We start from the raw sequence: 22,384 nt of genomic DNA, 5'->3' as shown, positions 1-22,384 counted from the left end.
AGTCAATGTGGAGGCTGTATACAGGGGGTACCAGTACAGAGTCAATGTGGAGGCTATATACAGGGGGTACCAGTACAGAGTTAATGTGGAGGCTATATACAGGGGGTACCAGTACAGAGTCAATGTGGAGGCTATATACAGGGGTTACCAGTACAGTCAATGTGGAGGCTATATACAGGGGGTACCAGTACAGAGTTAATGTGGAGGCTATATACAGGGGGTACCAGTACAGAGTCAATGTGGAGGCTATATACAGGGGTTACCAGTACAGAGTCAATGTGGAGGCTATATACAGGGGGTACCAGTACAGAGTTAATGTGGAGGCTATATACAGGGGTTACCAGTACAGAGTCAATGTGGAGGCTATATACAGGGGGTACCAGTACAGAGTGGAGGCTATACAAGGGATGTTTACATACACTTAGGTTGGAGTCATTAAAACTCGGTTTTCAACCACTCCACAAATGTCTTGTTGACAAACTATAGTATATGCAAGTATAAACACCATGGGACCACACAGCCGTCATACCGCTCAGGAAGGAGACTTGTTCTGTCTCCTAGAGATCAACATACGTTGGTGCGAAAAGTGCAAACCAGTCCCAAACAACAGCAAAGGACCTTGTGAAGATGCTGGAGGAAACAGGTACAAAAATATCTATATCCATAGTAAAATGAGTCCTATATCAACATAACCTGAAAGGCCGCTCAGCAAGGAAGAAGCCACTGAAGAAGGGCCTTGGCTAGGGATGTATCCTTGTTTTGAATCCCAGCCACCGTAGGAGGCCTTTTGCCTTTTGGTTGGCCGCCGTTGTAAATAAGAATTTGTTCTTAACTGACTTGCCAAGTTAAATAAAGGTTCAATAATAAATAAATAAAATAAAGTACAGAGAGATAATTGATGAAAACCTGCTCCAGAGCACTCAGGACCTCAGACTGGGGCAAAGGTTCACCTTCCAACAGAACAACAACCCTAAGCACACAGACAAAGGACAACGCAGAAGTGGCTTCGGGACAAGTCTCTGAATGTCCTTGTGTGGCCCAGCCAGAGCCTGGACTTGAACCCGATCGAACATCTCTGGAGAGACCTGAAAATAGCTGTGCAGCGACGCTCCACATCCAACCTGACAGAGGTTGAGAGGATCTGCAGAGAAGAATGGGAAAAAATACAGGTGTGCCAAGCTTGTTCCTGTTAAGACACCTGGCCAGCTGAGTGCAGGTGGGCTCTCCTGTCAACATGAGGCTCCTGTTGCAGCCCTCAAGGGCACATTGACAGATTTTCCACCTAGTCCTCTCTGGGATTCAAACAAGGGATCTTTCAGTTACTGGCCCAACACTGTTAACCGCTAGGCTACCTGCAGCAGGAGCCCCATGTTGACAGGAGAGCCCACCTGCATTCAGCTGGTCAGGGGCAGTGGTGCCCTGTAAGTAACAAATGTATCACTATCAGAGGGGTGTATATAACAATGTTTATTCAACCAGTGCGAGCGTTGTAAATGCCCCAAGGAAAGTCGAAAGAGGAACTCTTCATTTAGACAATGATAAACAGCAATCCTTGGGAGAGTTGTGGTGGATATTATAAAATAAGGATCTGCTGGAGTCCAAGTCAAACCAAGATTCTTTATTTCTGAGCTCAGAGAGAATAACAAACAGAGTTACACAGCACAGTGTAGACAGTCTGAATTCCTGAAGCATTGAGTGATTAGCACATATCTTTATAGTTTCCTGTTCCTGGGCGGGACTTTATTCATACAAGGACACAGGTGCAAATTGGTTTGCAACACAGGATGATACTCCCAACAACAGGAGCTTATAACAGGACAGTTTCACAAAGTTAGTCACAAACTCAGTTATGTGGACACACAAACAATTAACATTTTCCATTACAGAGTCTTAACATTTTCATTTCATTAAATCATCAGTGGGCCAACAATGCAAATGTCAACAATGGAACTAATGCATCACATCCAAATATCACTTGATTATCTGTAGTGCTGGAGGAATGACACACCCAGATAAACACACAAAGAGTTTAAAAGAAGGAACCTGATCTTCTTTATATTCAAACTGACAGACTCCATATTCACTTCATGTTTTCTAATAAAAACAAACAAATATATGTTTGAGTATACCCTGTACCATTTAATTTCATCTGGTAAAGACAGGTAAACACATTGTCAGTCAACAATATAAGACAACGGGAGCACTGTGTATGTTCTCTGATGAATTTTAAGTCAATGTGATGTGAAATATCAACATACACGCTAAGAGAAGTAATTTCTCTCTCCTGTGTGGATTCTCTAATGACGTTTAAATCACTGTTATGAGTAATATGTTTTCCCACAGTCTGAGCTTTTCTAAGCCTTCTCCTCTGTGTGTAGTCTAATGTGTTATTTCAGGCTTCCTAAATGGGCAAATGGTTTGCACCCTGGGAGCAGTGTTAAGGCTTCTCTCCTGTGTGTATTCTCTCATGTTGTTTCAGGTGTCCTCTCCGGTTGAAACACTTTCCACACTGGGAGCAGTGGAAAGGCTTCTCTCCTGTGTGTATTCTCTCATGTTCTTTCAGCATCCCCGAATGGTTGAAACACTTCCCACATTGGGAGCAGTGGTAAGGCGTCTCTCCAGTGTGTATTCTCTCATGTTGTTTCAGGTGTCCTCTCTGGTTAAAACACTTTCCACATTGGGAGCAGTGGTAAGGCTTCTCTCCTGTGTGGATTCTCTCGTGTTGATTCAGGTAAACTCTCAGGCTGAAACTCTTTCCACACTGGGAGCAGTGGTAAGGCTTCTCTCCCGTGTGTATTCTCTCGTGTTGTTTCAGGTAAACTCTCAGGCTGAAACTCTTTCCACACTGGGAGCAGTGGTAAGGCTTCTCTCCTGTGTGTATTCTCTCGTGTTCTTTCAGGTTTACTCTCTGGTTGAAACACTTTCCACACTGGGAGCAGTGGTAAGGCTTCTCACCTGTGTGTATTCTCTCGTGTCGTTTCAGGTTTACTCTCTGGCTGAAACACTTTCCACATTGGGAGCAGTGGTAAGGCTTCTCTCCTGTGTGTATTCTCTCATGTAGTTTCAGCTCCCCCGACTGGTTGAAACTCTTTCCACACTGGGAACAGTGGTAATGCTTCTCCCCTGTGTGTATCCTCTCATGTTGTTTCAGGTGTGCTTTCCGGTTGAAACACTTTCCACACTGGGAGCAGTGGTAAGGCTTCTCACCTGTGTGTATTCTCTCGTGTCGTTTCAGGTTTACTCTCTGGCTGAAACACTTTCCACATTGGGAGCAGTGGTAAGGCTTCTCTCCTGTGTGTATTCTCTCATGTAGTTTCAGCTCCCCCGACTGGTTGAAACTCTTTCCACACTGGGAACAGTGGTAATGCTTCTCCCCTGTGTGTATCCTCTCATGTTGTTTCAGGTGTGCTTTCCGGTTGAAACACTGTCCACACTGGGAGCAGTGGTAAGGCTTCTCCCCTGTGTGTATTCTCTTATGTGTTTTCAGGTGTGCTTTCTGTTTAAAACTCTTTTCACACTGGGAGCACTGGTGTCGTCTTGCTGGTTTGGACGTCCCTGGCTCTGGTTCCTCTGAGTCTGGTCTTTCTCCTGCCGAAGACAGTGTTATTTTTAAATAGAGACCCGAATGAAACCACATGATAAAACAACCTTGCTACGAGGGTAAATCCTAAATCAGATCTCTCAATAACCTGAGGCCAGTTTTAACAATCTTAGTGTGATTTTAAAACAAATGTAGAGCTTCCTGGTAATTACTGCTATGTTTACATTACTTATTCATCCTGTTTTACAAGTCAGAACACAAAAACCTGGACAGTTCTAGGACACTGAAGACACAGACGTCGCTGGATTCCAATTGAACAGGTGGTTCTAAATATATAACATTCATAGCTGTATGATACATAATGTGACCTACACACTTCCTTAAACATAAAATAACTAAAGAAGTAATTTTGTGTGGAAGTCCAAAACTTGTTTTTACGTCGCAGATACAAAGCACATCAGTAACATCTCCCCGTTGTTGAAAGGGTTCGACACATTGCTGTTTAAATGGACCAATTTCTTATTTAGACATTCACAGATTTTCAACATTTTGATTATCGCTGATGTCATATTTTGGGTAAATGTTCCTAAAACTGATAGTAACAACAAAAAACAAAAATATAAACGCAACATGTAAAGTGTTGGATGTTTCATGAGCATCACTGTTAGTCAACATTTATTCTTTGCCAGATCATCCATCCACCTGACAGGTGTGGCATATCATATTGTGTAGGCCAGGTCATCTGATGCAGCACTCCATCACTCTCCTTCTTGGTCAAACAGCTCTTACACAGCCTGGAGGTGTGTTGGGTCATTGTCCTGTTGAAAAACAAATGACAGTGGGACTAAGCCCAAACCAGATGGGATGGCATATAGCTGTAGAATGCTGTGGAAGCCATGCTGGTTAAGTGTGACTTGAATAAATAAATCAATGACATTGTCAACAGCAAAGCACCCCATCACATCTCCTCCTCCATGCTTCACGGTGGGAACCACACATGCGGAGATAATCCGTTCATCTACTCCTCGTCTCACAAAGACATGACGCTCGGATCCAAAAATCTCAAATTTGGACTGATCAGACCCAAGGACAGATATCCACCGGTCTAATGTCCATTGCTCGTGTTTCTTGGCCCAAGCAAGTCACTTCTTCTTATTGGTGTCCTTTAGTAGTGGTTTCCTTGCAGCAATTGGACCATGAAGGCCTGATTCACGCAGTCTCCTCTGAACCGATGATGTTGAGATGTGTCTGTTACTTAAACTTTGTGAAGCATTTATTTGGGCTGCAATTTCTAAGGCTGGTAACTCTAATGAACTTATGCATCAGAAGTAACTCTGGATCTTCCATTATTGTGGTGGTCCTTAAAGTAATGATGGACTGTTGTTCTCTTTGCTTATTTGAGCTGTTCTTGACATAATATGGACTTCGTCTTTTACCCAATAGGGCTATCTTCTGTATACCACCCCTACCTTGTCACAACACAACTGATTGGTTCAAACACACTAACACCTGTTATGGCTAGGGATTCCGCTAGCGGAACATTTCGACAATGTCCGGTGAAATTGCAGAGTGCAAATTTTTATTTATTTATTAGAAATATATAACTTTCATGCATTCACAAGTGCAATACCACAAATTAAAGCTTAAGACTCCATAATGTTTCATCATTAGATGCTACAGTCCTCCTTTAAGACTCCATAATGTTTCATCATTAGATGCTACAGTCCTCCTTTAAGACTCCATAATGGTTCATCATTAGATGCTACAGTCCTCCTTTAAGACTCCATAATGTTTCATCATTAGGTGCTACAGTCCTCCTTTAATACTCCATCATGTTTAGAATGTGTCTGGAAGCGCTACTCTATCTATTCTACTCTCATCCTTTCGGTTTTAATAATATTTAATAATAATAATGTTATAATAGGTAATAACTAACTTTAATAACTAGGGTTAATACCTGCCTGGCGCACCAACAAAATATTTCTTTAGCCCCCTCTAACAATACCGCTACAGAATTAGCATAGCAGGCCATGTAACTTAACCTGTAGTGACACCCAGCCTGTGAACGTGACCGTTATCATCATCTGACACTAATTAGCATAACGCAACGGACATAAATCTTCCTAGAAAATCTTCCTATTCATGAAAATCACAAGTGAAATATATTGGAACACAGCTTAGCATTTTGTTAATCACCCTGTCATCTCAGATTTTCAAAATATGCTTTACAGCCAATGCTAGACAAGCATCTGTGTAAGTGTATCATAGCCTAGCATTATGCCTTGCTAGCAGCAGGCAAACTTGTCACGGAAATCAGAAAAGCAATCAAATTAAATCGTTTACCTTTGATGAACTTCAAATGTTTTCACTCACGAGACTCCCAGGTAGACAGCCAAAGTTCATTTTTTCCCAAAAGATTATTTTTGTAGGCGAAATAGCTCTGTTTGTTCTTCACGTTTGGCTGAGAAATCGCCCAGAAATTGCGGTCACGACTAGTTAAATAAAGGTTACATTTTAAAAGAAAAACTCTTTATCCACAATATAGCAGGGGGTGTAAAGCCTTACGTTTTGTCAGCAGCAGGCTATGATCGATAATGCCAAAAGCTGCACTGAAGTCTAACAAAACAGCCCCAACAATATTTTTATCATGAATCTCTCTCAGCCAATCAGTCATTTGTAAGTGATGTGCTTGCTGTATGAACTTCCCTATAAGCTAAAAGTCTATATTTGTTTACTGTAAAATAGCATTGTATCTGGTCAAATATTTTTTTCCCAAAAATTGTAAGGGTTGGTAACAGTCTCATTGGTCAGCTATTTAAGCCAGTAAAGGGAGCTTTACTATTCTTGGGTAGTGGAATGACTTTAGCTTCCCTCCAGGCCTGAGGGCACACACTTTCTAGTAGGCTTAAATTAAAGACAAGGCAAATAGGAATGGCAATATCGGCCGCTATTATCCTCAATTTTCCATCCACGTTGTCAGACACCAGTGACTTGTCATTGTTGATTTTATTTGCGCAAAATTTCATTGAAGATGCTCCAATTTTTTTTACTGTCATTCTTCATGTAATTTATCTTTGTTTCATTGTGTACTTTCTTCTTTTTATTCAGTTTAGTCAAATGATTCCTCAATCTGCAATAGGTTTGCCAATCAGTTATTCAGCCAGACCTATTTGCCATCTCTTTTCCCTCCCTCTTTATCATACCATTTTTTAATTACTCATCAATTCACGTGGATTTAACAGTTTTTACAAGGGCAATTTCTGGTTGCTCATCATTACACACCACAGACCAACAAATATTATTTACATCAATAACATAGGAATCACTACAAAAAAATGTATGACCTCTTATACACAATATTAGTCCCAGCCTTTGGAACGGTGGTTTTCCTAGACATGGCTCCTATATTGTGATCACTACATCTGATGGATCTGGATACTGCTTTAAAACCCATTTCTGCAGCATTAGTAAAGATATGATCAAACCATGTTGATGATTTCATTCCTCTACTGTTTGTAACTACCCTGGTAGGTTGATTGATAACCTGAACAAGGTTGCCGGCACTGGTTACAGTTTGAAGCTTTTGCTTGAGTAGGCAGCCTGATCACAGCTTTCCTCCAGTAGAAGTTAATTAATTACCAAAGTCTTGAGTTTAGTTTGCCTGTTCTACAGTCTTGTAAAGATAGGGGTGTTGACTGGGACAGGCAATGTAACATCCATAATGTTTTAAGGAAAAGTTTTTGTAAAACAAGCACCTTACATTGGATCATTGAAACTTTCTCTCTAAAGCTAACTTTCATCAAGGTTTTATATGGTCAATTGGTTTCTCTCTTTTCATTGGCAGAATCCTTTTCAGTGTTATGATATTCATAACATCCATTTCCACCAGTCTATCTTCCCGTCAACTAACAGAACTCTGCTGGTTGTCCTGGTAACAGATACCAGTCTATCTTCCTGTCAACTAACACAACTCTGCTGGTTGTCCTGGTAACAGATACCAGTGGGCAGATCTATTGTATTTGTTCCAACTAAACTACAGCACTTACTTTGATGTGTCAAATCTGATCCTTTCTTCTCTTCTCCTCCTCTCACAGTTCCACTCAGCCCCGTTGTTTTCCTGCAGTCCACCAGCAGCACAGACAACCTCTTCATACCCAGCAGTAAGGTGCTACCAGGAGAGGCACGATACAGGGACTCCGGGAGGGAGGAAGGGCTAGTGTTGTCCTGGTAACCATAAAGAGGGGACACAGACGCACATCATTATGGATGCTGATGTCACTGTTGTCATAAAGTGCTTTACAGAAACCCAGCCCCCAAGCAAGAGAAAGCTGTTTGCTAGTCCAGACCAAGCTGTACCATCTGGTGTTCTGATCTGGAGAGACTCTTCTCTGCCTCATCAGCATCAGGATGTTGTTGAAGCTCCCCAGAGGATCCACCATAGTCATGTCTCTCTCCTGTGTTAATGAGAACATCAAAATGAGTAGTAAACTTATAACCGTCTAATAAAATCATAGGGTCTTACAAGAGGCATGAATATGTCCCTTTGATATTTTAAGTAGAGATTATGCTTCAATATTGAATTTTTAAAGCCTGTTATACTAGATGAGGGGAACTTTAATGTAGACCACATGGAGAATTCAATACATTGAATTGAAAAGTCCCTCAAATATATGAACCAATGGCAGATTGACCTTTTAACAATTTATATAGAACTGAACAACATATTCAAGTGTAGAACTTCAGTAGAATGCCACTTTAAAACCACACATTAGTTCAACAACTGCATAGTTTGTGTCCCTGTTGAAGACAGTACTCACTGGTGTTAATCTGATATTCTGTCTCCTCCTCTATCACTCCAAAAACGTCTTCCTCCTTCACCTTTATTGAGATAGCATCATCTTCTTCTCTAAACGGTTCTTTCTCTTCTATCACTATAACAGCATCTTCTTCCTTCACTATAACAGTCTCCTCTTCCTCCTTTTTCATTCTGAAATGTTCTTTCACTATAACAGCATCCTCTTCCTTCACTATAACAGTCTCCTCTTCCTCCTTTTTCATTCTGAAATGTTCTTTCACTATAACAGCATCTTCTTCCTTCACTATAACAGTCTCCTCTTCCTCCTTTTTCATTCTAAAAGCTTCTTTCTCTTCTTTCACTGTAACCTCATCCTCTTCTTCAATGTTCAGCGCCAGAGCTTCTTTCTGCAAACAGCAGACCTCCTCTTCTATAGCAGGGGATGAGTACTTTAACGAACTCATGGTCAGGGATGTTAGCTAGCTAGCTAGCATTAGCGACTAGCCTCGTGCTAGGCTCAGTATCAATCTTTAACACGTTTGCAAATTTAACCAGTTGATACGTCAACCGAAACTTGTTTAAAACACTGAGATTAGCTAATGTACATTAACATGGTCTAAAACGTGAAACTTTCAGTTTTTTGTTGGCTAGCAAGCTACCGACGTGGTTGAAAGAGTTGGCGCCTTGTTGTTCCTGAAGAAGCGTCCGTCCAGTCCATTATACGTCACGCAAGAAGAGTCACCTGAAAGACGCTCATCGCCATCTGCTGACTGGAGTGGGTAACGCAGTTTGGAAACAATAGTTACTACACTTTTTGTATTGGAAAGAACGTCATAATTATTTAACAATAAGCTGATATATTTTCTCTTCCAAATAATACGTTCCTGTACACAGACGTAGAAGCTCAATATGAATATGTAGATGATTAATAAATACTTATATGAATAGGTAGTGTGTTGATATACATTTTCTCTGTTAATTTTTCACATTCGTTTTTATCTACATGTGACCATACTATTACCTTATAGCCACGCTCTATAAGATACAAATCATCCTGTAAACAACAGAACAAATGCATCACATGCAAATAGCATTTGATCATCTGTAGTGCTATACACTGGGTAGACAAAACATTAAGAACAGCTGCTCCTTCCATGACTTAGAAAGACTAGGTGAATCCAGGCTAAAGCTATGATCTGTGTAGATGAATCTGTGTAGATGAAGGGGGGAGACAGGTTAAATAAGGATTTTTAAGCCTTGAGACATGAGACATGGATTGTGCATGTGTGCCATTTAGAGAGTTAATGGGGAAGACAAAATATTTAAGTTACTTTGCACGGGGTATGGTAGTAGGTGCCAGGCGCACCGGTTTGTGTCAAGAACTGCAACGCTGCTGGGTTGTTCAGCTCAACAGTTTCCCATGTGTACCAAGAGTGGTCCACCACCCAAACAGTGGTGGTCAGTGCCGTTTAAGATGAGGCAGGACGATTTGTTTTTTCATGAGCATGGCCTTAATTCTATTACAGCATATTGGACGACTGTCATTCATATGTCCCTCACCCTGTTCAATGTAACAGCAATAGGTTTAGGCTACGACATGATACTCTAATTGTCCCTATACCCATCATGAGGTAGCAACCTAGCCTATGAATGAAAGTTTAGAATGTAGGTTCACACAAGTCGAGAGAAAATTTTGCGGTGACAGACAGTGACACATTCAATATCGCCTTGCACACTCTTGCCTGCTTCTAGCTGAAATAGAGATATTACTGGACAAATTCAGGAAGAGAAGAGGATGCAAAATAGTATGTTTAAAAAAATTATTTGGTGACGTGATTATATTTAGGCTAGTTTTATCTAAAAGGACCACTTTTAAATATTTTACCATTTTTATTTTTCTGAAAATAACTTAGGATGATGGTTCTCCCCTTCCTCCTCTGAGGAGACCCCACTGCACCCAAAGGACACCCAACCAACTTGACACAATTGTGGGAAGCATTGGAGTCAACATGGGCAAGCATCCCTGTGGAATTCTTTGGACACCTTGTAGAGTCCATGCCCCGACGAATTGAGGCTGTTCTGAGGGGAAAAGGGGAGGGTCCAACTCCATATTAGGAAGTTGTTCCAAATGTTTGGTAAAATCAGTGGATATATCTGCCATTTAGCAGACACCTTTATCCAAAGGGATTTGCAGTCATGTGTGCAAACACTTTACATATGGGTGGTCCCAGGAATCAAACCCACTACCCTGGTTTAACAAGCACTATACTCCACCAACTGAGCTACAGGACCACAAGGAATGATCAAGGAATGACGCAGATAAACACACACAGCCTGAGTTTCAAAAATATAATTGAATCAAAGACCGTAACATTGAAACTGACATACTTCATATTTAGTTACAATCAAATATCATTTGTCACATGTGCTGAATACAACAGGTGTAGATCTTAACGTGAAATGCTTACTGACAAGCCCTTAACCAACAACGTAGATAAGAAAAATAAGGGTCAAGAAAATATTCCCAAAATAAAACGTTTAAAAAAGTAACAATAAAAAACAATAACGAGGCAAAATACAGGAGGTACCAGTACAGAGTCAATGTGGAGGCTATATACAGGAGGTACCGGTACAGAGTCAATGTGGAGACTATATACAGGGAGTACCAGTACAGAGTCAATGTGGAGGCTATATACAGGAGGTACCGGTACAGAGTCAATGTGGAGGCTATATACAGGAGGTACCAGTACAGAGTCAATGTGGAGGCTGTATACAGGAGGTACCAGTACAGAGTCAATGTGGAGGCTATATACAGGAGGTACCGGCAGAGAGTCATAGTGGAGGCTATATACAGGAGGTACCAGTACAGAGTCAATGTGGAGGCTATATACAGGAGGTACCGGCAGAGAGTCATAGTGGAGGCTATATACAGGAGGTACCAGTACAGAGTCAATGTGGAGGCTATATACAGGAGGTACCGGCAGAGAGTCATAGTGGAGGATATATACAGGAGGTACCAGTACAGAGTCAATGTGGAGGCTATATACAGGGGGTACCAGTACAGAGTCAATGTGGAGGCTATATACAGGAAGTACCAGTACAGAGTCAATGTGGAGGCTATATACAGGAAGTACCAGTACAGAGTCAATGTGGAGACTATATACAGGGGGTACCAGTACATAGTCAATGTGGAGGCTACATACAGGAGGTACCAGTACAGAGTCAATGTGGAGGCTATATACAGGAAGTACCAGTACAGAGTCAATGTGGAGGCTATATACAGGAAGTACCAGTACAGAGTCAATGTGGAGACTATATACAGGGGGTACCAGTACATAGTCAATGTGGAGGCTACATACAGGAGGTACCTGTACAGAGTCAATGTGGAGACTATATACAGGGATGTTTACATACACTTAGGTTGGAGTCATTAAAACTCGGTTTTCAACCACTCCACAAATGTCTTGTTAACAAACTATAGTTTTGGCAAGTCGGTTAGGACATCTACTTTGTGCATGACATGAGTCATTTTTCCAACAATTGTTTACAGACAGATTATTTCATTTATAATTCACTGTATCACAATTCCAGTGGGTCAGAATTTTACATACACTATGTTGACTTTGCCTTTAAACAGCTTGGAAAATGCCAGAAAATAATGACATATTTTTCGAAGCTTCTGATAGGCTAATTGACATAATTTGAGTCAATTGGAGGTGTACCTGTGGATGTATTTCAAGGCCTACCTTCAAACTCAGCACCTCTTTGCTTGACATCATGTGGAAATCAGCCAAGACCTCGGAAAAAGAATTGTAGACCTCCACAGTTCTGGTTCATCCTTCTGAGAAATTTCCAAATGCCTGAAGGTACCATGTTTATCTTTACATACAATAGTGTGCAAGTATAAACACCATGGGACCACACAGCCGTCATACCTCTCAGGAAGGAGACTTGTTCTGTCTCCTAGAGATTAACATACAGTGGGGCAAAAAAGTATTTAGTCGGCCACCAATTGTGCAAGTTCTCCCACTTAAAAAGATGAGAGAGGCCTGTAATTTTCATCATAGGCACACTTCAACTATGACAGACAAAATGAGCAAAAAAATCCAGAAAATCACATTGTTTATCTCAATACTTTGTTATATACCCTGTGTTGTCAATGACAGAGGTCAAATGTTTTCTGTAAGTCTTCACAAGGTTTTCACCTTCATCTACATCCCTGGAGTCTCTTCACTGTCTGATCTTCATTCCTACAGCCTTCATCACCATCCCTGGAGTCTCTTCACTGTCTGATCTTCATTCCTACAGCCTTCATCTCCGTCCCTGGAGTCTCTTCACTGTCTGATCTTCATTCCCACAGCCTTCATCACCATCCCTGGAGTCTCTTCACTGTCTGATCTTCATTCCTACAGCCTTCATCACCATCCCTGGAGTCTCTTCACCGTCTGATCTTCATTCCTACAGCCTTCATCACCATCCCTGGAGTCTCTTCACTGTCTGATCTTCATTCCTACAGCCTTCATCACCATCCCTGGAGTCTCTTCACTGTCTGATCTTCATTCCTACAGCCTTCATCACCATCCCTGGAGTCTCTTCACTGAGTAAGTATAGATAGTATAAGAAACCTCTCCCATTCTACTTGTCTATTATCTTTGTTTAGAAATAGTCATTTGTGTGACCTACTGACCTACAATTCATTTTAAGGATTTAGAAATATAGAAATGGTATAGAAATGGTAGAACGAGGAATGTCAGAGTCTGGAATATAAATATATACAGTTAGTTTACAATGTATATGATGGTGTGTCTAGACATTATGGACCGTATATGAATATAAAAGGTGTGTACAGCAGTAGTTATATAGGATGAGCCTTGACTAGAATACAGGGTGGAGTACTGGGTGGTAGACGGCTAGTAACAGTGACTAAGTTCAGGGCAGGGTACTGGGCGGAGGCCGGCTAGAGGTGACTGTTTAACAGTCTGATGCCCTGGAGATAGACCACACATTAACTATTGTGGTGGCAGCATCATGTTATGGGTATGCTTGTTACCGGCAGTGACTGGGGAGTTTGTCAGGATCAAAAGAAATATGAAAAGAGCAAAGTGTAGACTTTGTATAGGCACTGTTCAGCCTAAACTGTGGAGTGACCCCAGGAAATCGGATATCAGCCAACTCAGTGACAACTACAGAACACAACAATGTATAGTTTACACAAATATTCGTCTCTTAGCTCTTATTGCAGGACTTTGACTGTGGTACATCACCTCCCCAGTCAAAGTATTGTGTGTATTGAACATTCATATAGGACTGTACAGCTAGCTAACTGGCTACTGATCAACCTATTGTGTGTATTGAACATTCATATTGAACAGCCTTACCTATAGAGTAGCACCACCACCCATCAGCCCATTCTCTTCTTGATGTCAAAGCTGCAGTGTATTGTTGCTGTCAGAGTTTATGATTAATAATCTTATTTACTTCAAGCCCCACTAAGATGTCACCATACTATTCATTTAAAGCCCCTCTGTCAGATATAAATCATCAGAGTGGGAAACCAACTGACATGGAAACAATGGAGCAAATGTATCACTATCAAAGGGGTGTATTATGACATCAGATAGAACTAGTCAGACATTCCAAATATCACTTGATTATCAGAGGGGTGTATTATGACATCATATAGAACTACTCAGACATTCCAAATCAGGCTTCATCCACATCAAGAAGGTGGATATTGATCCAACCATTTCAAAAGTAATGACCGGGCTGATGGAAACAGGATATGCCTGAACGTGAATTTAACATGAAATCTACACAAAATGTCACCTGTCATTGGATTTAGGTTGCAAGTTGGGTGAAACACAAAATGTTACCTGTGGATACAATGTTTATTCAATCAGTGGGAGGCCTGTAAATTCCCCCAGGAAAGTGGAACAAGGAACTCTTCTTTGAGACAATGATAAACAGCAATCCTTGGGAGAGTTGTGGTGGATATTATAAAATAAGGATCTGCTGGAGTCCAAGTCAAACCAAGATTCTTTATTTCTGAGCTCAGAGAGAATAACAGAGTTACACAGCACAGTGTAGACAGTCTGAATTCCTGAAGCATTGGGTGATGAGCAAATATCTTTATAGTTTCCCTTTCCTGGGCGGGACTTTATTCATACAAGGACACAGGTGCAAATTGGTTTGCAACACAGGATGTTACTCCCAAGAACAGGAGCTTATATAATAGGACAGTTTCACAAGGTTAGTCACATACTCAGTTATGTGGACACACAAACAATTAACATTTTCCATTACAGAGTCTGAACATTTTCATTTCATTAAATCATCAGTGGGCCAACAATGCAAATGTCAACAATGGAACAAATGCATCACATCCAAATATCACTTGATTATCTGTAGTGCTGGAGGAATGACACACCCAGATAAACAAACACAAAGAGTTTTAAAAAAGGACAGTTTAAAAGAAGGAACCTGATCTTCTTTATATTCAAACTGACAGACTCCATATTCACTTCATGTTTTCTAATAAAAACAAACAAATATATGTTTGAGTAGACCCTGTACCATTTAATTGCATATGGTAAAGACAGGTAAACACATTGTCAGTCAACAATAAAAGACAAAGGGAGCACTGTGATGGGCAAATGGTTTGCACCCTGGGTGCAGTGTTAAGGCTTCTCTCCTGTGTGTATTCTCTCATGTTGTTTCAGGTTTCCTCTCCGGTTGAAACACTTTCCACACTGGGAGCAGTGGTAAGGCTTCTCTCCTGTGTGTATTCTCTCATGTTGTTTCAGCATCCCCGAATGGTTGAAACACTTCCCACATTGGGAGCAGTGGTAAGGCTTCTCTCCTGTGTGTATTCTCTCATGTTGTTTCAGCGCCCCCAACTGGTTGAAAGACCTTACACATTGGAAGCAGTGGTAAGGCTTCTCTCCTGTGTGTATTCTCTCGTGTTGTTTCAGCTCCCCCAAACGGACGAAACACTTTCCACAATGGGAGCAGTGGTAAGGCTTCTCTCCTGCGTGTATTCTCTCGTGTAGTTTCAGCTCCCCCGAACGGCCGAAACACTTTCCACATTGGGAGCAGTGGTAAGGCTTCTCTCCTGTGTGTATTCTCTCACGTTGTTTCAGCGTCCCTGACTGGTTGAAACCCTTTCCACACTGGGAACAGTGGTAAGGCTTCTCCCCTGTGTGTATCCTCTCATGTTGTTTCAGGTGTGCTTTCTGGTTGAAACACTGTCCACACTGGGAGCAGTGGTAAGGCTTCTCTCCTGTGTGTATTCTCTCGTGTTGTTTCAGGTCCCCCAAATGGACTAAACACTTTCCACAATGGGAGCAGTGGTAAGGCTTCTCTCCTGTGTGTATTCTCTCGTGTAGTTTCAGCTCCCCCGAGCGGCCGAAACACTTTCCACATTGGGAGCAGTGGTAAGGCTTCTCTCCTGTGTGTATTCTCTCATGTTGTTTCAGCGTCCCTGACTGGTTGAAACCCTTTCCACACTGGGAACAGTGGTAAGGCTTCTCCCCTGTGTGTATTCTCTTATGTTTTTTCAGTTGTGCTTTCTGTTTAAAACTCTTTTCACACTGGGAGCACTGGTGTCGTCTTGCTGGTTTGGACGTCCCTGGCTCTGGTTCCTCTGAGTCTGGTCTTTCTCCTGCCAAAGATAGTGTTATTTTTAAATAGAGACTCAAATGAAACCACATGATAAAAAAACCTTGCTACGAGGGTAAATCCTAAATCAGATCTCTCAATAACCCGAGGCCAGTTTTAACAATCTTAGTGTGATTTTAAAACAAATGTAGAGCTTCCTGGTAATTACTGCTATGTTTACATTACTTATTCATCCTGTTTTACAAGTCAGAACACAAAAAAATAGACAGTTCTAGGACACTGAAGACACAGACGTCGCTGGATTCCAATTGAACAGGTGGTTCTAAATATATAACTTTCATAGCTGTATGATACAGAATGTGACCTACACACTTCCTTAAACATAAAATAACTAAAGAAGTCATTTTGTGTGGAAGTCCAAAACTTGTTTTTACGTCACAGATAAAAAGCACATCAGTAACATCTCCCCGTTGTTGAAAGGGTTCGACACATTGCTGTTTAAATGGACCAATTTCTTATTTAGACATTCACAGATTTTCAACATTTTGATTATCGCTGATGTCATATTTTGGGTAAATGTTCCTAAAACTGATAGTAACAACAAAAAACTAAAATATAAACGCAACATGTAAAGTGTTGGATGTTTCATGAGCTGAAAAAAAAGTCCGGTGAAATTGCAGAGTGCAAAATATATATATATTTTTAGAAATATTTAACTTTCATGCATTCACAAGTGCAATACCACAAATTAAAGCTTAAGGCTCCATAATGTTTCATCATTAGATACTACAGTCCTTCTTTAAGACTCCATAATGTTTCATCATTAGATGCTACAGTCCTCCTTTAAGACTCCATAATGTTTCATTATGAGATGCTACAGTCCTCCTTTAAGACTCCATAATGTTTCATTATTAGATGTTACAGTCCTCCTTTAAGACTCCATAATGTTTCAAAATGAGATGCTACAGTCCTCCTTTAAGACTCCATAATGTTTCATCATTAGTTGCTACAGTCCTCCTTTAATACTCCATCATGTTTAGAATGTGTCTGGAAGCGCTACTCTATCTATTCTACTCTCATCCTTTCGGTTTTAATAATATTTTAAAATAATAATGTTATAATAGGTAATAACTAACTTTAATAACTAGGGTTAATACCTGCCTTGCGCACCAACAAAATATTTCTTTAGCCCTCTCTAACAATACCGCTACAGAATTAGCATAGTAGGCCATGTAACTTAACCTGTAGTGACACCCAGCCCGTGAACGGGGCCGTTATCATCATCTGACACTAATTAGCATAACGCAACAGACATAAATCTTCCTAAAAAATATTCCTATTCATGAAAATCACAAGTGAAATATATTGGAACACAGCTTAGCCTTTTGTTAATCACCCTGTCATCTCAGATTTTCAAAATATGCTTTACAGCCAACGCTAGACAAGCATCTGTGTAAGTTTATCATAGCCTAGCATAGCATTATGCCTTGCTAGCAGCAGGCAAACTTGTCACGGAAATCAGAAAAGCAATCAAATGAAATCGTTTACCTTTGATGAACTTCGGATGTTTTCACTCACGAGACTCCCAGGTAGACAGCCAAAGTTCATTTTTTCCCAAAATATTATTTTTGTAGGCGAAATAGCTCCGTTTGTTCTTCATGTTTGGCTGAGAAATCGCCCGGAAATTGCGGTCACAACACCGAAAAATATTCCAAATTAGCTCCATAATATCGACAAAAACATAGCAAACGTTGTTTAGAATCAATCCTCAAGGTGTTTTTCTAATATCTATTTGATAATATATCCGTCGGGACAATTCCTTTTTCTCAAGGACCGATTGGAGTAATGGCTACCTCTGCACTTTACGCGAGAATCTCTCTCGGAGCCACCATGTGACCACTTACGCAATGTGCCCCAATACGGCTATTCTTCAATAGAAATGCGTAAAACTACGTCACAATGCTGTAGACACCTTGGGGAATACGTAAAAAGCATAAGCTCGTTGATGGTACATTCAAAGCCATATAGGGAGTCATTGGAACGCAGCGTTTTCAAAACCTGGGGCACTTCCGGATTGGATTTTTCTCAGGCTTTCGCCTGCAACATCAGTTCTGTTATACTCACAGACAATATCTTTACAGTTTTGGAAACGTTAGAGTGTTTTCTATCCAAAGCTGTCAATTATATGCATATTCTAGTATCTTTTCCTGACAAAATATCCCATTTAAAACGGGGACGTTTTTTTTCCAAAAATGAAAATACTGCCCCCTAACACCAAGAGGTTTTAAGGTAATCAGAAATATTTAGGACTAACTTATTCCTTGACACCCATTCTGAAACTAACTGCAGCTCTATGTTAAGTGTTGCAGTCATTTCAGTCGATGTAGTAGCTGACATGTACAGTGTTGAGTCAACGCATACATAGACTCACTGGCTTTACTCAAATGTCATTGGTATGTTGTTGGTAAAGATTGAAAAAAGTAGGTGCCAAACAGCTGCCCTGGGGAATTCCTGATTCAAACTTGATTTTGTTGTACAGGCTTCCATTAAAGAACACTCTCTGTGTTCTGTTAGACAGGTAGCTCTGGGGCGGCAGGTAGCCTAGTGGTTAGAGCGGTAGGCCAGTAACCGAAAGATTGCTGGATCGAAACCCTGAGCTGACAAGGTAAAAAACTCTGTCGTTCTGCCCCTGAACAAGGCAGTCCTAGGCCATCATTGAAAAAAATAATTTGTTTATAACTGACTTGCCTAGTTAAATAAAGGTTACATTTTAAAAGAAAAACTCTTTATCCACAATATAGCAGGGGGTGTAAAGCCATTTTTATCATCAATGTCTCTCAGCCAATCAGTCATTTGTAAGTGCTGTGCTAGTTGAATGAACTTCCCTATAAGCTGAAAGTCTATATTTGTTTACTGTAAAATAGCATTGTATCAGGTCAAAAAAAAAATTTCAAAAATTGTAAGGGTTGGTAACAGTCTGATTGGTCAGCTATTTAAGCCAGTAAAGGGAGCTTTACTATTCTTGGGTAGTGGAATGACTTTAGCTTCCCTCTAGGCCTGAGGGCACACACTTTCTAGTAGGCTTCAATTAAAGAAAAGGCCAATAGGAATGGCCATATCGGCCACTATTGTCCTCAATTTTCCATCCACGTTGTCAGACACCAGTGACTTGTCATTGTTGATTTTATTTATTTATTTGCGCAAAATTTCATTGAAGATGCTCCAAAGATTTTTACTATCATTCTTCATGTCATTTATCTTTGTTTCATAGTGTAGTTTCTTCTTTATATTGAGTTTAGTCACATATCTCAATTTGCAATAGGTGTCACGAATATTACCGAAGGTGGCTCCCCTCCCCGTTCGGGTGGCGCTCGGCGGTCGTCGTCGCCGGTCTACTAGCTGCCACCGATCCTTTTTCGTTTGGTTTTGTCTAATTGTTTTCACCTGTTCATTGTTTGGTTGTTAGGGTGGTAAGTTCGCTTCGCACACTTCTGTTCGTGTGGAGCTGTCTTCTGTTCGTGTGGAGCTGTCTTCTGTTTGTGTGGGCTTGTCTTCTGTTTGTGTGGGCTTGTCTTCTGTTCGTGTGGGCTTGTCTTCTGTTTGTGTGGGCTTGTCTTCTGTTTGTGTGGGCCTGTCTTCTGTTTGTGTGGGCTTGTCTTCTGTTTGTGTGGGCTTGTCTTCTGTTTGTGTGGGCCTGTCTTCTGTTTGTGTGGGCTTGTCTTCTGTTTGTGTGGGCTTGTCTTCTGTTTGCTTGTCTCCTGTTTTGTGAGAGGTGTTGTTGTTTTTATTTCGCTGTCCAGATATTTTACCAGAGTTAAGACTTAAATGGAGTTTATTTACGCCTATGTTTGGTGTTACCATTTGTACCTTGTTTGGTTGGACATTAAAGCGTGTTTTTCCCCATATCCTCTGCTCTCTGCGCCTGACTCCACACCCATTCACTCATTGAGCGTTACAATAAGTTTCATTCTTCATGTCATTTATCTTTGGTTCATTGTGTAGTTTCTTCTTTTTATTCAGTTTAGTCAAATGATTTCTCAATTTGCAATCAGTTATTCAGTCAGACCTATATGCCATCTCTTTTGCCTACCTCTTCATCATACCATTTTGTAATTCCTCATCAATCCACGTGGATTTAACAGTTTTTACAGTCATTTTCTTAATGGGTGCTGCTTATTAGTAACTGGGATAAGCAGCTTCAAATGTGTCAAGGGCAGTGTCTGGTTGCTCATCAATACACACCACAGACCAACAAATATTATTTACATCAATAACATAGGAATCACTACATAAAATTGTATGACCTCTTATACACAATATTAGTCCCAGCCGTTGGAACGGTGGTTTTCCTGGACATGGCTCCTATATTGTGATCACTACATCTGATGGATCTGGATACTGCTTTAAAACCCATTTCTGCAGCATTAGTAAAGATATGATCAAACCATGTTGATGATTTCATTCCTCTACTGTTTGTCACTACCCTGGTAAGTTGATAGATAACCTGAACCAGGTCGCCAGCACTGGTTACAGTTTGAAGCTTTCGTTTGAGTGGGCAGCCTGATCACAGCTTTTCTTCAGTACCAGTTAATTAATTACCAAAGTCTTGAGTTTAGTTTGCCTGTTCTACAGTCTTGTAAAGATAGGGGGGTTGACTGTAACATCCATAATGTTTTAAGGAATAGTTTTTGTAAAAAAAGCACCTTACATTGGATCATCTTGAAACTTTCTCTCCAAAGCTAACTTTCATCAAGGTTTTATATGGTCTATTGGTTTCTCTCTTTTCATTGGCAGAATCCTTTTTCAGTGTTATGATATTCATAACATCCATATACACCAGTCTATCTTCCTGTCAACTAACAGAACTCTGCTGGTTGTCCTGATAACAGATACCAGTCCATCTTCCTGTCAACTAACAGAACTCTGCTGGTTGTCCTGGTAACAGATACCAGTCCATCTTCATGTCAACTAACAGAACTCTGCTGGTTGTCCTGGTAACAGATACCAGATCTATTTAATTTGTTCAAACTAAATTACAGCACTTACTTTGATGTTTCAAATCTGATCCTTTCTTCTCTTCTCCTCCTCTCACAGTTCCACTCAGCCCCGTTGTTTTCCTGCAGTCCACCAGCAGCACAGACAACCTCTTCATACCCAGCAGTAAGGCGCTACCGGGAGAGGCACGACACAGGGACTCCAGGAGGGAGGAAGGGCTAGCGTTGTCCTGGTAACCATAAAGATGGGACACAGACACATATCATTATGGATGCTGATGTCACTGTTGTCATAAAGTGCTTTACAGAAACCCAGCCCAGACCCAGAGAGAGCTAGACCAGACCCAGAGAGAGCAAGACCAGACCAAGCTGCATGCTAGACCAGACCAAGCTGTACCATCTTGTGTTCTGATCTGGAGACTCTTCTCTTCCTCGTCAGCATCAGGATGTTGTTGATGCTTCTTCCCAGAGGATCCACCATAGTCATGTCTCTCTCCTGTGTTAATGAGAACATCAAAATGAGTAGTAAACTTATAACCGTCTCATAAAATCATAGGGTCTTACAAGAGGCATGAATATGTCCCTTTGATATTTTAAGTAGAGATTATGCTTCAATATTGAATTTTAAAAGCCTGTTATACTAGATGAGGGGAACTTTTATGTAGACCACATGGAGAATTCAATACATCGAATTTAAAAGTCCCTAAAATATATGAACCAATGGCAGATCGACCCTTTAACAATTCCTACAGTACTGAACAACATATTCAAGTGTAGAACTTCAGTAGAATAACACTTTAAAACCGCACATTAGTTCAACAACGGCATAGTTTGTGTCCCTGTTGAAGACAGTACTCACTGGTGGTAATCTGATATTCTGTCTCCTCCTCCTTCACCTTTATTGAGATAGCATCCTCTTCCTCTCTAAACGGTTCTTTCTCTTCTATCACTATAACAGCCTCCTCTTCCTCCTTTTTCATTCTGAAATGTTCTTTCACTATAACAGCATCTTCTTCCTTCACTATAACAGTCTCATCTTCCTCCTTTTTCATTCTAAAAGGTTCTTTCTCTTCTTTCACTGTAACCTCATCCTCTTCTTCAATGTTCAGCGCCAGAGCTTCTTTCTGCAAACAGCAGACCTCCTCTTCTATAGCAGGGATGAGTAGTTTAATGAACTCATGGTCAGGGATGTTAGCTAGATAGTTAGCTAGCATTAGCGACTAGCCTAGTGCTAGGCTCAGCATCAATCTTTAACAAGTTTGCAAATATTAACTAGTTAATACGTCAAAAGAACTCTGTGTAAAACACTGAGATTAGATTATGTACATTAAGATGGTCTAAAGCGTCAATCTTTCACTTTTATGTTGGCTAGCAAGCTACCGACGTGGTTGAAAGAGTAGCCGCGTTGTTGTTCCTGAAGAAGCGTCCGTCCAGTCC

The 22,384-nt window shown here is 40.8% G+C and overlaps 1 pseudogene; it reads right to left on the bottom strand.

Annotated features, from left to right (window-relative positions):
* Window positions 1–1,603: 1,603 nt before the first annotated feature.
* LOC116362580 (zinc finger protein 271-like) lies at window positions 1,604–21,465 on the bottom strand (annotated as a pseudogene).
* Between the last annotated feature and the right edge of the window lie 919 nt (window positions 21,466–22,384).

Source organism: Oncorhynchus kisutch, unplaced genomic scaffold (genome assembly GCF_002021735.2).
Source record: "Oncorhynchus kisutch isolate 150728-3 unplaced genomic scaffold, Okis_V2 scaffold847, whole genome shotgun sequence".
Classification (NCBI taxonomy): Eukaryota; Metazoa; Chordata; class Actinopteri; order Salmoniformes; family Salmonidae; genus Oncorhynchus; species Oncorhynchus kisutch.
This window is presented reverse-complemented; position numbering and strand designations above follow the sequence as displayed.